Source organism: Dendrobates tinctorius, unplaced genomic scaffold, assembly GCF_039654945.1.
Source record: "Dendrobates tinctorius isolate UK_male_01 unplaced genomic scaffold, ASM3965494v1 ptg000004l, whole genome shotgun sequence".
In the NCBI taxonomy this organism is placed as follows: domain Eukaryota; kingdom Metazoa; phylum Chordata; class Amphibia; order Anura; family Dendrobatidae; genus Dendrobates; species Dendrobates tinctorius.
In genome coordinates, this window is record NW_027361672.1 from 27,762,811 (window position 1) to 27,774,957 (window position 12,147).

At 47.7% G+C, this 12,147-nt stretch overlaps 1 protein-coding gene across 2 annotated transcripts in view; it reads right to left on the bottom strand.

Moving 5' to 3' along the window:
* The window catches only part of ZNF407 (zinc finger protein 407), a 740,003-nt gene extending 732,412 nt beyond the window's left edge, over positions 1–7,591 (bottom strand). Inside the window, exon 1 of one of the 2 annotated variants that reach the window (XM_073566596.1) lies at positions 7,481–7,591. The gene's annotated coding sequence lies outside the window, so the exon portion shown is untranslated. Of the gene's footprint in view, positions 1–7,086; positions 7,245–7,480 lie in introns of those variants that run through there. The other variant, XM_073566602.1, reaches the window with a different exon arrangement.
* Positions 7,592–12,147: the final 4,556 nt, after the last annotated feature.

Consider the following 12,147-nt stretch of genomic DNA (forward strand, 5'->3'; position numbering starts at 1 on the left):
GGCAGCTCGTTTTTTGCGGGACAAGATGACGTTTTCAGCGGTACCATGGTTATTTATATCCGTCTTTTTGTTCAGCGGTATGATAAAGCATTGTTTTTTGCTTTGTTTTTTATGGGGTTCACTAAAGGGGTTAACTAGTGGGACAGTTTTATATGGCGGGTCGTTACGGACTCGGCGACACTAAATATGTGTACTTTTATTGTTTTTATTTCCAAAAAATGAATTAGGGATTATTATTTTTTTTTTTAATTTATTTAGTGCTTTTTTTATAAATTATTTTTACATTTTTTTTTTCTTTTACTTTATTACTTTGTCCCAGGGGGCGGACATTACTGTGAAGTGTCAGATCGCTGATCTGACACTTCACACAGCGCTGTGTCAGATCAGCGATCTGACAGGCGCTGCATAGGCTTCCTCGTGCCTGCTTTCAGCAGGCACTGAGGTAGCCACCTCCTTACAGGCCCCTGAAGGTCCCCACCGCCATATTGGATCCGGAGACCAGCAGGGAAGGAGACCCTCCAAGCAGCGCAGCACATCACGCTGCTCGGGGGGGCTCAGGGAAGCACGGAGGGAGCCACCTCCCTACCGATGCTTCCCTAATCCCCTGGTACACTGTGATCATGTTTGATCGCAGTGTGCCAGGAATTAAGGTGCCAGGGGCGGTCCATGACTGCCCCTGTCACATAGTGCCGGGTGTCAGCTGTGATAATCAGCTGACACTCGGCCGCGATCAGCAGCGCTCCCCCCTCCAGGGGCGCCGCTGATCGCGATGACGTACTATACCGTCCCCGGTCATAGGGGCCCGGGTACCGTGGACGGGATAGCACGTCAGATGTCAGAAAGGGTTTAAAGGGAACCTGTCAGCAGTTTTGGCTGCTATAAGGTGCAGCCGCTGCCTTTCAAGGCTTATCGACAGCATTCTATAATGCTGTAGATAAGCCTGCTGGTCCGACCTAAAAGATAAGAAAAATAAGTTTTATTATTCTCACCTGGGGGGACATTCTGGTCCGATGGGTGTCGCAAGTACGGCGCCTCCCATCTTCTTGTGCTGCGGCCCTCCTGATTTTTCATCGCTCCCCGGCATCGTGCTCCTGCGCAGGCATACTTCTCTGCCCTGTGGAGGGCAGAGCCAAGTACTGCAGTGCGCAGGTGCTATGCCTCTCTCACCTTTCCCAGCACCTGAGCACTGCAGCGCTTTGCTCTGCCCTCAGAGCAGAGAAGTATGCCTGCGCAGGAGCGCGATGCCAGGGAGCCTGTGATGCAAGCAGGAGAGCGGTGATTCTAATTATATGGGAGACGCCGGACCCGGACCTGCGACACTCATCGGACTGCCCCCCCGGGTGAGTATAATAAAGCTTATTTTTCTTCTCTTTCAGGTCAGATCGGGGGCTTATCTACAGCATTATAGAATACTGTAGATAAGCCCTGAGAGGCAGTGGCCGTATCTTATATCGGCCAAAACTGGTGACAGGTTCCCTTTAAAGTGAAAGAAGCCAAAGGTAGGTGACTGGAAGTATGCAAATCATGTACATGTAATACCAGGGAACAGTGTCAATGTGCACATAGCAAGCTGTCATGATTCAGCAGTCACAGAACGACAACACTTAATTCAAGCCTAGAAAATAAGGGAAAAAAAATCCATTCTACTATCCATATTTTATCCAAACTGCCCAATGAGCCACTTGTTGTGTACAGATGACTTTTCAGGTGTGCTTTCATTACAATCAGGTAATAAAGGGTCAAATCAGTTACCAGAGAGGATGGACACAGCTCACCTCCTCCCCCTACCCTGCAGAGCGACCTCACAAGAGGTATGTCACAGTAATCTCCGAGCAGTTTCCTATGTGGTTATGGAAAGTAAATCTCTGAACAGCTGCAAGCAGAGCAATAGATGCGCTCTTACCACATTGATGTCTTCATATCAGCTTTATTTCTAGACACAGCCCATGGACAAGACGGACGCTCTATCTGGAGAATTTTATTTTTTCTTTAAAGTGAGTCCGTCAGCAGGATTTCACACCCCAAACTTTTTACATGCACATGGATCTCTTTCAAATACTAAAAATTCTGTGGAGTGAAACATTGCTCTACACTTACGGCCTCTAAGTGTCTCCCTTGTGAGCAATGTGATAACGTAATGTTTTATCAGCAGGAGATTATCAAAACTACAGCGAGAAGCTCAGAACTAGTAGATCTTCAGCACATGAAGTAGTGATTTTATCAAGACTGCAGCAAGCGGCCCAATGATTGACACATTGCTGGAATCAGGGTCTCTGTTGCCACCTACTTTTTGCTGCTCTCAGATGAGGTAGCAAAAACTTCAAGAGTGCTCAGTTCTTCAGTATCCCGATGACAACTGATAAGGGATAGCCAGGAGGCCGCCAAAAACATTAGATAGTAAGCGGATGCCACCGATATTGGGCAGGTTCAGCTAACCTGAAAGTGAACCTGACAGCGGATACATGCTGCCCGATCCACAGGCAGAATGTATCAGGCACAAACATAGCGTAATAGTATCCAGGGACCGAGCTACATGAAATACTATTCAGACAAGCGGGTCGCCAGCGGCATCTCCCTGCCCATTTCCAGTGAATGACAGGTCGCTCCCTACACAGACACATAAGGAGAGAACAGTCACTCCAGGACAATGGGAAGGGAGAAGCCGCTGGGGATCCACCTGTCCAACTAGACTCCCATGCAGCTCAGTCACCAGCGGCCATTAAACTATGTTTTTCCCTGAAACGCCTTAGGATTTCAAAGTTAAATATATATGGCTGAAATCATACAGCCAGGGTCTGATGCAGCTGCCAAGTTCCCTTTAATCTTATCAGGTATGATGCCCTTAAGCCTTTTGATGTATGTCACAGCAGGTGACTGGAGAGATCATCGACATCAGATAGATCATGGGTCAACACCCTGTACCCCCTACCAGTCAGATGTTATACAGTGGCATGGAAAAGTTTGGGCACCCCTGGTGAAAATTACAGTTATTATGAACAGTTAGGCAAGTTGAATAATAATAAATTTTATTTCTATAGCGCCAACATATTCCGCAGCACTTTACATTTCAGAGGAGACTTGTACAGACAATAGACATTACAGCATAACAATAATCACATAGATCATAACAGATACCAAGAGGAATGAGGGCCCTGCTCGCAAGCTTACAGTCTATGAGGAAAAAGGGAGACACGAAAGGTGGGTGGTAACAGTTGCCCTAATTGTATGGACCAGCCATAATGTTAAGTGTGTAACAGTACAGACACAGAGGGCTAATAGATACATAAAGCATGTGGGAACATGATGCGGGTACCTGGTTATGGTAAAACTTTTGGCTGTGCCACACAGGGATAGATTAGGTTAATGTGTTGAGGCGATAGGCCAGTCTGAATAAATGCGTTTTCAGGGCACGCTTAAAATTGTGGGGATTGGGGATTAATCGTATTGACCTGGGAAGTGCATTCCAAAGAATTGGCGCAGCACGTGTAAAGTCTTGGAGACGGGAGTGGGAGGTTCTGATTATTGAGGATGCTAACCTCAGGTCATCAGCAGAGCGGAGGGCGCGGGTAGGGTGGTATACTGAAACACGGGAGATGTAGGGTGGTGCTGAGCCATGGAGAGCTTTGTGGGTGAGGGTAATAAGTTTGTACTGGATTCTGGAGTGGATGGGTAGCCAGTGTAATGACTGGCACAAGTTAGAGGCATCGGTGTAACGATTGGTGAGGAATATGATCCTGGCAGCAGCATTCAAGACAGATTGGAGAGGGGAGAGTTTGGTAAGAGGGAGACCGATTAGAAGAGAGTTACAATAGTCCAGATGAGAATGAATATGAGAAACAATAAGAGCTTTTGCAGAGTCAAAAGTAAGAAAAGGTCGAATTCTAGAAATGTTTTTGAGGTGCAGATAACAAGAGCGAGCCAGTGATCGAATGTGGGGGGCAAAGGAAAGCTCGGAGTCAAGTATGACCCCAAGACAGCGGGCATGTTGCTGGGGAGTAATAGTGGAACACACACAAATGGCAGTCGGGTATAGGCACATTAGTAGCGGGAGGAAACACAAGGAGTTCAGTCTTTGACAGGTTCAGTTTCAGATATAGTGAGGACATGATGTTACTTAGACACAGCGTTTAGACAATCGCCAGTGTTTTCCAAGACGAAATGGTCTGTAAAAGGCGTAAAGTTAAAGATGAAACTTTACTTTGTGTTTTAGGCAAAATAAATAAATACAGCATATATTTTTATTTTTTTCATTTTTTACATTTTGCAAATTAAAAAAAGGAAAAATGGGCCAATGCAAAAGTTTTGACACCCTGCATGGTTAGTACCTAGTCGTATCCACTTGTAAATCCTTTTTTAGCCACCTAATAATCTTTCAATTTTTTTTGACGAATTTTCATCCATTCTTCCAGTTCTGTGAGACTGATGGATCATCTTGCATGCGCTGCTATTTTGAGGTCTAGCCACAGATTTTCAATGATGTTCAGGTCTGGGGACTGTGAGGGCCATTGTAAAAACTTCAGCTTGCGCCTATTGAGGTAGTCTATTGTGAATTTTAACGTATGTTTACGATCATTATCTATTTGTAGAAGTCATCCTCTTTTCGATTTCAGCTATTTTACAGATGGTGTTTTGTTTGCATTAAGAATTTGTTGAAATTTCATTAAATCCATTCTTCCCTCTACCCATGAAATGTTCCGTGCCATTTGCTGAAACACAACCCCAAAGCATGAATGATCCACCCCCATGCTTACTGGTTGGTGAGATGCTCTTTTACTTAATTTCTGTGCCCTTTTTCCTCCACACATACCTTTGATCATTGTGACTAAAGAGTTCTAGTTCACCTCACTGGTCCACAGGACTTGTTTCCAAAATGCATCAAGCTTGTTTAGATGTTCTTTTGCATACCTCTGATGCTGAATTTTATGGTGAAAACACAGGAGTGGTTTTCTTCTGATGACACTTCCACAAATGCCATATTTGTGCAGGTGTCTCCAAACTGTAGAACGATGTACCACAACTCCAGAGTCTGCTAAATCTTTCTGAAGGTCTTTTTCAGTCAAGCAGGGGTTCTGATTTGCCTCTCCAGCAATCCTATGAGCAGCTCTCACTGAAATTTTGCTTGGTCTTCCAGACCTTATCTTGACCTCCACTGTTCCTGTTAACTGCCATTTCTTAATTACATTTTGAAGTGAAGAAAGGGCAACTTGAAACCGCTTTGCCATCTTCTTTTGCATTGTGGGCCTCCACCATTTTCAGAGGGCTAGGCAGAAGTTTCGAAGAACCCATGGCTGCTATTTCTTTGGCACAAAGTAAGAAGAGGCTGGGTTTTTATATCACCTTGCTTTTGCTAGTGATGAAAGTGAACAAGCCATAACCTTATCAGGTTAATTAAGGTCTGAAAACTTGGTCAAAGTTTTCTGATCACACAAATCTCCAAGGGTGCCCAAACTATTGCATTGGCTCATTTTCCATTTTTTAAAATCACAACATATTTTGCCTAAAATACAAAGAAAATATGTTATCTTTAACTTTAGGCCTTTTAGAGATCATTTCAACTTGCTTAATTGTTCGCTATCGCAGTCATTTTGGCCAGGGGGGCCAAACTTATACATGCCACTGTAAACTCTGCTGGTGATCAGATGTAAAACACATTAGAGCTTCGCTAGGCAGCTGTATTCAGTGTGTAGCAGCCCCTGCCAGGTACTGCAGAACAGCTCATATTCTTAGAGCTCGATTTAGCTTGTACCAAGGTGTTCTGCATTACCCAGCATTAAATGGTGCTGCAAAGTGCAGCTCTGTTCCAAGTGTTTACATCATGTGTTGTGGAGATTGAAGGATTAATAAAGGTTTGTTAACCAGATTGCTGTCCCTATAATTATCCCCTATCTCTGCGCTCCACAGACAGCTACAACTTTTTTTTCTCCTTGTTGACATCTGGCCACTACCGAAACTTATAACAGATGATCATAGGGGGCTGTGATCTGATAATGATAACCTATAAGATGGATAGGTCATCAATATAGTGTGATCAGACAACGCAGTTAACAATATTACATGGGATCGCTATATATCCGCTCCCGATTAAAAAAAAAAAAAATTACTTCAGTGCCAAAGTTTGGAAACAACTCTAGAAAATGCTCTACAGTCAAGATATCAAGAATATGACTGGTATTCCACTAACTAGGCATATCTTCTGGCCCACCAGAGGGGAGACAGTCACTGTCAGCGCCACTGTAAGTAATAAACAGGCGATGTAGGCAGGTAACTGCTGCCGAGGGGTGGCATACACACAGTGACTATTCTATTTGGGGGCTTGTGGCACATGCTTACACTGCAGGTGGGGGGGGCTGTGAATCCGATTATACTGTGAGACTCTCTAGATATTATTTTTACTCATTTATATAGTGCCATTAATTCCACAGACATAATCGGCACTGTCCCCGATGGGGCTCACAATCTGCATTCCCTATCAGCATGTCTATGGAATGTGGGAGGAAACCGGAGAACCCGGAGGAAACCCACGCAAACACAGGGAGAACATACAAACTCCTTGCAGATGTTGTCCTGGGTGGGATTTGAACCCAGGACCCCAGCGCTGAGGACCCCAGCAATGAGCCACCCTATGTGATTGGTATTAGTGGGCCTCTGATTAGAACACTACTGATGACCTGTGAATGTGATTGCACTGATGGTGGGGGGCATGTAAGTGATTATAAACCTGGGAAGAATGTTCTACGTGCGAGTATGCCGCTCCTGGTACTTACCATCAAGCTAGCACACACGTAGTGTATAGGTGTATATGGCATTACACAAGGTTCCTCTGCATGGATACAGTCACGCTGGCACCCAAAATATACACGCACCCCCACAGGCTCATTGGAGCTGTACATACAATCAGGCCGCCACACAGATATATACACGCCACAATCCTTCATGGAGTGGGGGCAATCCGTCAGGTCCACTGGGCTTTGTGCTGTATACCTTGGTCATATATATATTATACACACACGTATTCTGCATTGGTGCACACACACACAGTGCTCACACCATCAGTCCGGCAGGTCTATGAGGAGATCCCATACACACCCGTGCCCTGCTACAGCAGGCTGCCCATATGGTAGCCGCCCCGCACCGTGCGCCTGGCTGACCGCTCACACACAGCCCAGCTGGGACACGCGCGTCTCAGCACCAGGGTGACAGGCGGCCACTGCCACAGACCCGGTGCACAGTGGGCTGAGGTGACGGTAAATGGGCGTGAATGCCGATCATCTCCTCGTCCAATCAGAAGCATCACACTATCCGTACAGGACAAAACGACGGCGGCGTAGAGGCCCAAAAAGCCCTCAGCAGGCAGCGGTCCGGCGCGCAGTCAGCACAAGCCTCCCTCCTGTACTGAGGCGCTCACACTCCCGGCAATGGCGCCCGGTACCATCCTGCTGCCTGGCGATAGCTCCCGACCCAGGCCGAAAACTGCACTCACCGCTTCTGAATAATCGCTGCGCGTTCGCCCACGATGATCTTGGTCACCAGTGGCCTGCCGTAGACACGGGACGCGATTGCGTCACAGCTCCTGTGAAACGCTAAACGCAAAGGGGCGGGGATAGTTAAATCACGTGACGGGGTTTGTTTATGCGCTCGTCTTAAAAGGAAAACCGGGAGGATCCCGTCACCGTATGTTCTGCAGAGCTGTGTCTAGTGAGCTAGTGCCTGTGATGGAGGAGCGGAGCTGTGTGTAGTGAGCTAGTGCCTGTGATGGAGGAGCGGAGCTGTGTGTAGTGAGCTAGTGCCTGTGATGGAGGAGCGGAGCTGTGTGTGTAGTGAGCTAGTGCCTGTGATGGAGGAGAGGAGCTGTGTGTGTAGTGAGCTAGTGCCTGTGATGGAGGAGAGGAGCTGTGTGTAGTGAGCTAGTGCCTGTGATGGAGGAGAGGAGCTGTGTGTGTAGTGAGCTAGTGCCTGTGATGGAGGAGAGGAGCTGTGTGTGTAGTGAGCTAGTGCCTGTGATGGAGGAGAGGAGCTGTGTGTGTAGTGAGCTAGTGCCTGTGATGGAGGAGAGGGAGCTGTGTGTAGTGAGCTAGTGCCTGTGATGGAGGAGCGGAGCTGTGTGTGTAGTGAGCTAGTGCCTGTGATGGAGGAGAGGAGCTGTGTGTGTGGCGAGCTAGTGCCTGTGATGGAGGAGAGGGAGCTGTGTGTGTAGTGAGCTAGTGCCTGTGATGGAGGAGAGGGAGCTGTGTGTGTAGTGAGCTAGTGCCTGTGATGGAGGAGTGGAGCTGTGTGTAGTGAGCTAGTGCCTGTGATGGTGGAGTGGAGCTGTGTGTGTAGTGAGCTAGTGCCTGTGATGGAGGAGAGGGAGCTGTGTGTGTAGTGAGCTAGTGCCTGAGATGGAGGAGCGGAGCTGTGTGTAGTGAGCTAGTGCCTGTGATGGAGGAGCGGAGCTGTGTGTGTGGCGAGCTAGTGCCTGTGATGGAGGAGCGGAGCTGTGTGTGTAGTGAGCTAGTGCCTGTGATGGAGGAGAAGAGCTGTGTGTGTAGTGAGCTAGTGCCTGTGATGGAGGAGAGGAGCTGTGTGTGTAGTGAGCTAGTGCCTGTGATGGAGGAGAGGAGCTGTGTGTGTAGTGAGCTAGTGCCTGTGATGGAGGAGCGGAGCTGTGTGTGTGGCGAGCTAGTGCCTGTGATGGAGGAGAGGAGCTGTGTGTGTAGTGAGCTAGTGCCTGTGATGGAGGAGCGGAGCTGTGTGTAGTGAGCTAGTGCCTGTGATGGAGGAGCGGAGCTGTGTGTGTAGCGAGCTATTGCCTGTGATGGAGGAGCGGAGCAGTGTGTGTGGCGAGCTAGTGCCTGTGATGGAGGAGAGGAGCTGTGTGTAGTGAGCTAGTGCCTGTGATGGAGGAGCGGAGCTGTGTGTAGTGAGCTAGTGCCTGTGATGGAGGAGCGGAGCTGTGTGTGTAGTGAGCTATTGCCTGTGATGGAGGAGCGGAGCTGTGTGTGTGGCGAGCTAGTGCCTGTGATGGAGGAGAGGAGCTGTGTGTGTAGTGAGCTAGTGCCTGTGATGGAGGAGAGGGAGCTGTTTGTAGTGAGCTAGTGTCTGTGATGGAGGAGCGGAGCTGTGTGTGTAGTGAGCTAGTGCCTGTGATGGAGGAGAGGGAGCTGTGTGTAGTGAGCTAGTGCCTGTGATGGAGGAGCGGAGCTGTGTGTGTAGTGAGCTATTGCCTGTGATGGAGGAGCGGAGCTGTGTGTGTGGCGAGCTAGTGCCTGTGATGGAGGAGAGGAGCTGTGTGTGTAGTGAGCTAGTGCCTGTGATGGAGGAGAGGGAGCTGTGTGTAGTGAGCTAGTGCCTGTGATGGAGGAGCGGAGCTGTGTGTGTAGTGAGCTAGTGCCTGTGATGGAGGAGAGGGAGCTGTGTGTAGTGAGCTAGTGCCTGTGATGGAGGAGCGGAGCTGTGTGTGTAGTGAGCTATTGCCTGTGATGGAGGAGCGGAGCTGTGTGTGTGGCGAGCTAGTGCCTGTGATGGAGGAGAGGGAGCTGTGTGTGTAGTGAGCTAGTGCCTGTGATGGAGGAGAGGGAGCTGTGTGTGTAGTGAGCTAGTGCCTGTGATGGAGGAGCGGAGCTGTGTGTAGTGAGCTAGTGCCTGTGATGGTGGAGCGGAGCTGTGTGTGTAGTGAGCTATTGCCTGTGATGGAGGAGCGGAGCTGTGTGTGTGGCGAGCTAGTGCCTGTGATGGAGGAGAGGAGCTGTGTGTGTAGTGAGCTAGTGCCTCTGATGGAGGAGAGGAGCTGTTTGTGTAGTGAGATAGTGCCTGTGATGGAGGAGCGGAGCTGTGTGTGTAGTGAGCTATTGCCTGTGATGGAGGAGAGGAGCTGTGTGTGTAGTGAGCTAGTGCCTGTGATGGAGGAGAGGAGCTATGTGTGTGGACAGCTAGTGCCTGTGATGGAGGAGAGGAGCTATGTGTGTGGACAGCTAGTGCCTGTGATGGAGGAGCGGGAGCTGTGTGTGGCGAGCTAGTGCCTGTGATGGAGGAGAGGAGCTGTGTGTGGCGAGCTAGTGCCTGTGATGGAGGAGAGGAGCTGTGTGTGTGGCGAGCTAGTGCCTGTGATGGAGGAGAGGAACTGTGTGTGTAGTGAGCTAGTGCCTGTGATGGAGGAGAGGGAGCTGTGTGTGTGGCGAGCTATTGCCTGTGATGGAGGAGAGGGAGCTGTGTGTGTGGCGAGCTAGTGCCTGTGATGGAGGAGAGGGAGCTGTGTGTAGTGAGTTAGTGCCTGTGATGGAGGAGAGGAGCTGTGTGTGGCGAGCTAGTGCCTGTGATGGAGGAGAGGAGCTGTGTGTTGATAGGAACTGAAGGAGTTAAATTGAGTTCTGTCTATGTTGCATTCTCTTGTTTAAAACCTTATCTGTTCTTCGAGGAGATGTCTCAGACATCTCCCTTGTGAACCAAGGTCAAATACCTCTGCTTTTTCGCCTAAGTGACTCTCTTTGTAGAAAACAAGTTGTGAAATCATTTGTACTGCGCATGTCTGTAAATGTTTAAATTCTTTACTATAAAAGACGGAAGCCTAACTGATAAGCCAGAGGCGTCTTGGCAGGCATCCCGAGTCGTATCATACAGCTTATGTCTGTGTTATTCTTCTCGACGGAGCAATCGATTAGAGACATATGGTGCCTCACACCTAAGAACATCGGTCCTTCAGATGAAAGAGATATCTGAGGGATCCCGACAGTTTCCTGGCGCCCGAAACAGGGACCTGATATAGGCACCTCTCCAAGACTACCCGATCTACAGACCACTCCAGTTACTGATGAAATTGTGAACAGCAGACCTAAACACCTGGCCAGGTAAGAGATCAATTTTTCTCTTCTCTGCTCTTCATAATCTATCATTATAACTAAGGTCCGTATAAAGGGGAATCTAGTAGAGGAGGGGGCCGTAAAATCAGGTCCATATAAGAACTCTGAGGAAATCGGGTGTGACACGCATATGTAATTTCTGCTCGAATGAGAGGTTACTGTAGGTTCTGTCTGTGCACAGCTATTTTTAGAAAAAGAGCTGATGCAAATCAAAATGGGAGAGGTCTGACATTACGGAATATAAGGCTGGGTGAACAGTTCATACTGCGCAGCCCGGACGGACAAGTTTTTCACAATAGACGATTCCGCACTAGAAATAGAGGAGGTTGTTGAGTGACTGCCTTGATTTGAAGGACTGTGAAAAGTAGACAAATAAGCTGCACAGTAGGTATTCGTTCAAAGAGTGGTGATATTGCCTAACTGGGTCATGTGACAGCGTCCTTTCGGGGAGGTCACCGCCTAAGCTTAAATCAACACCCTTTACGAATAAACCTTGTGACAGATAAGAGTGTGACCGAATGAGCACAGGACCGTGAAATGAGCCTGTGACAGGATATGACTGAAGAACCCTGATAGATGGACACTTTGTTTACAATCCTGTGTGTTGTGGGAGTATTTCTGTTCGGATGCTACATAGCATATAAGTACACGAAACACGTAGTACACCGAGGAACAGACACTCCATTTAGCCTGTTAGCACCTTAGGAAGAAGGTAACGAGGTATAGTAGAGCCTAGTCTTGAGCTTACCCAATACACCACCTAAGGCAGGGGACTAACAGGAAGACAACAAGAGAAACAGGATAAGAATAAAAGATAAAATGGGGAACAGTCAGGGAAAGACACCTGAAGAAGGAAATCGGTTATGTGATATAATTGAGGGTAGATATGGAAGTAGTGCAGCAAAGAACCTGGAAAAAGTATTAATCAAATCCAAAGTGCAAGATAGGCAGGCTGTGTGAATCCTTGTATATATGTCTATGAGAACCTCTGAATAAGATGAGAGATGAGTAATTGAGTATAAAAAAAAATCAGTGAATGAGCACGTATGAATGAATCATCACACATCGTTTTTGTGTCAAGAGATTTGTGACCTTTCTAGTTGTGGTGGAATCCCGGACAGATGCGTTATAGATATTTCAAATCTACATCTGAGACTGAATGAATTGAGTAATGATATAGTTCGTGTTATATGTGGCATTACATTGTAAAGTTTCCTGAATGCATTTGGCCAGAAAAAGGGCAAGGCATGGTTAATCTCATTATACAGTTATCTGCCCTTACAGTGAAATCCCGTGATTTTGAGTTTCTTTG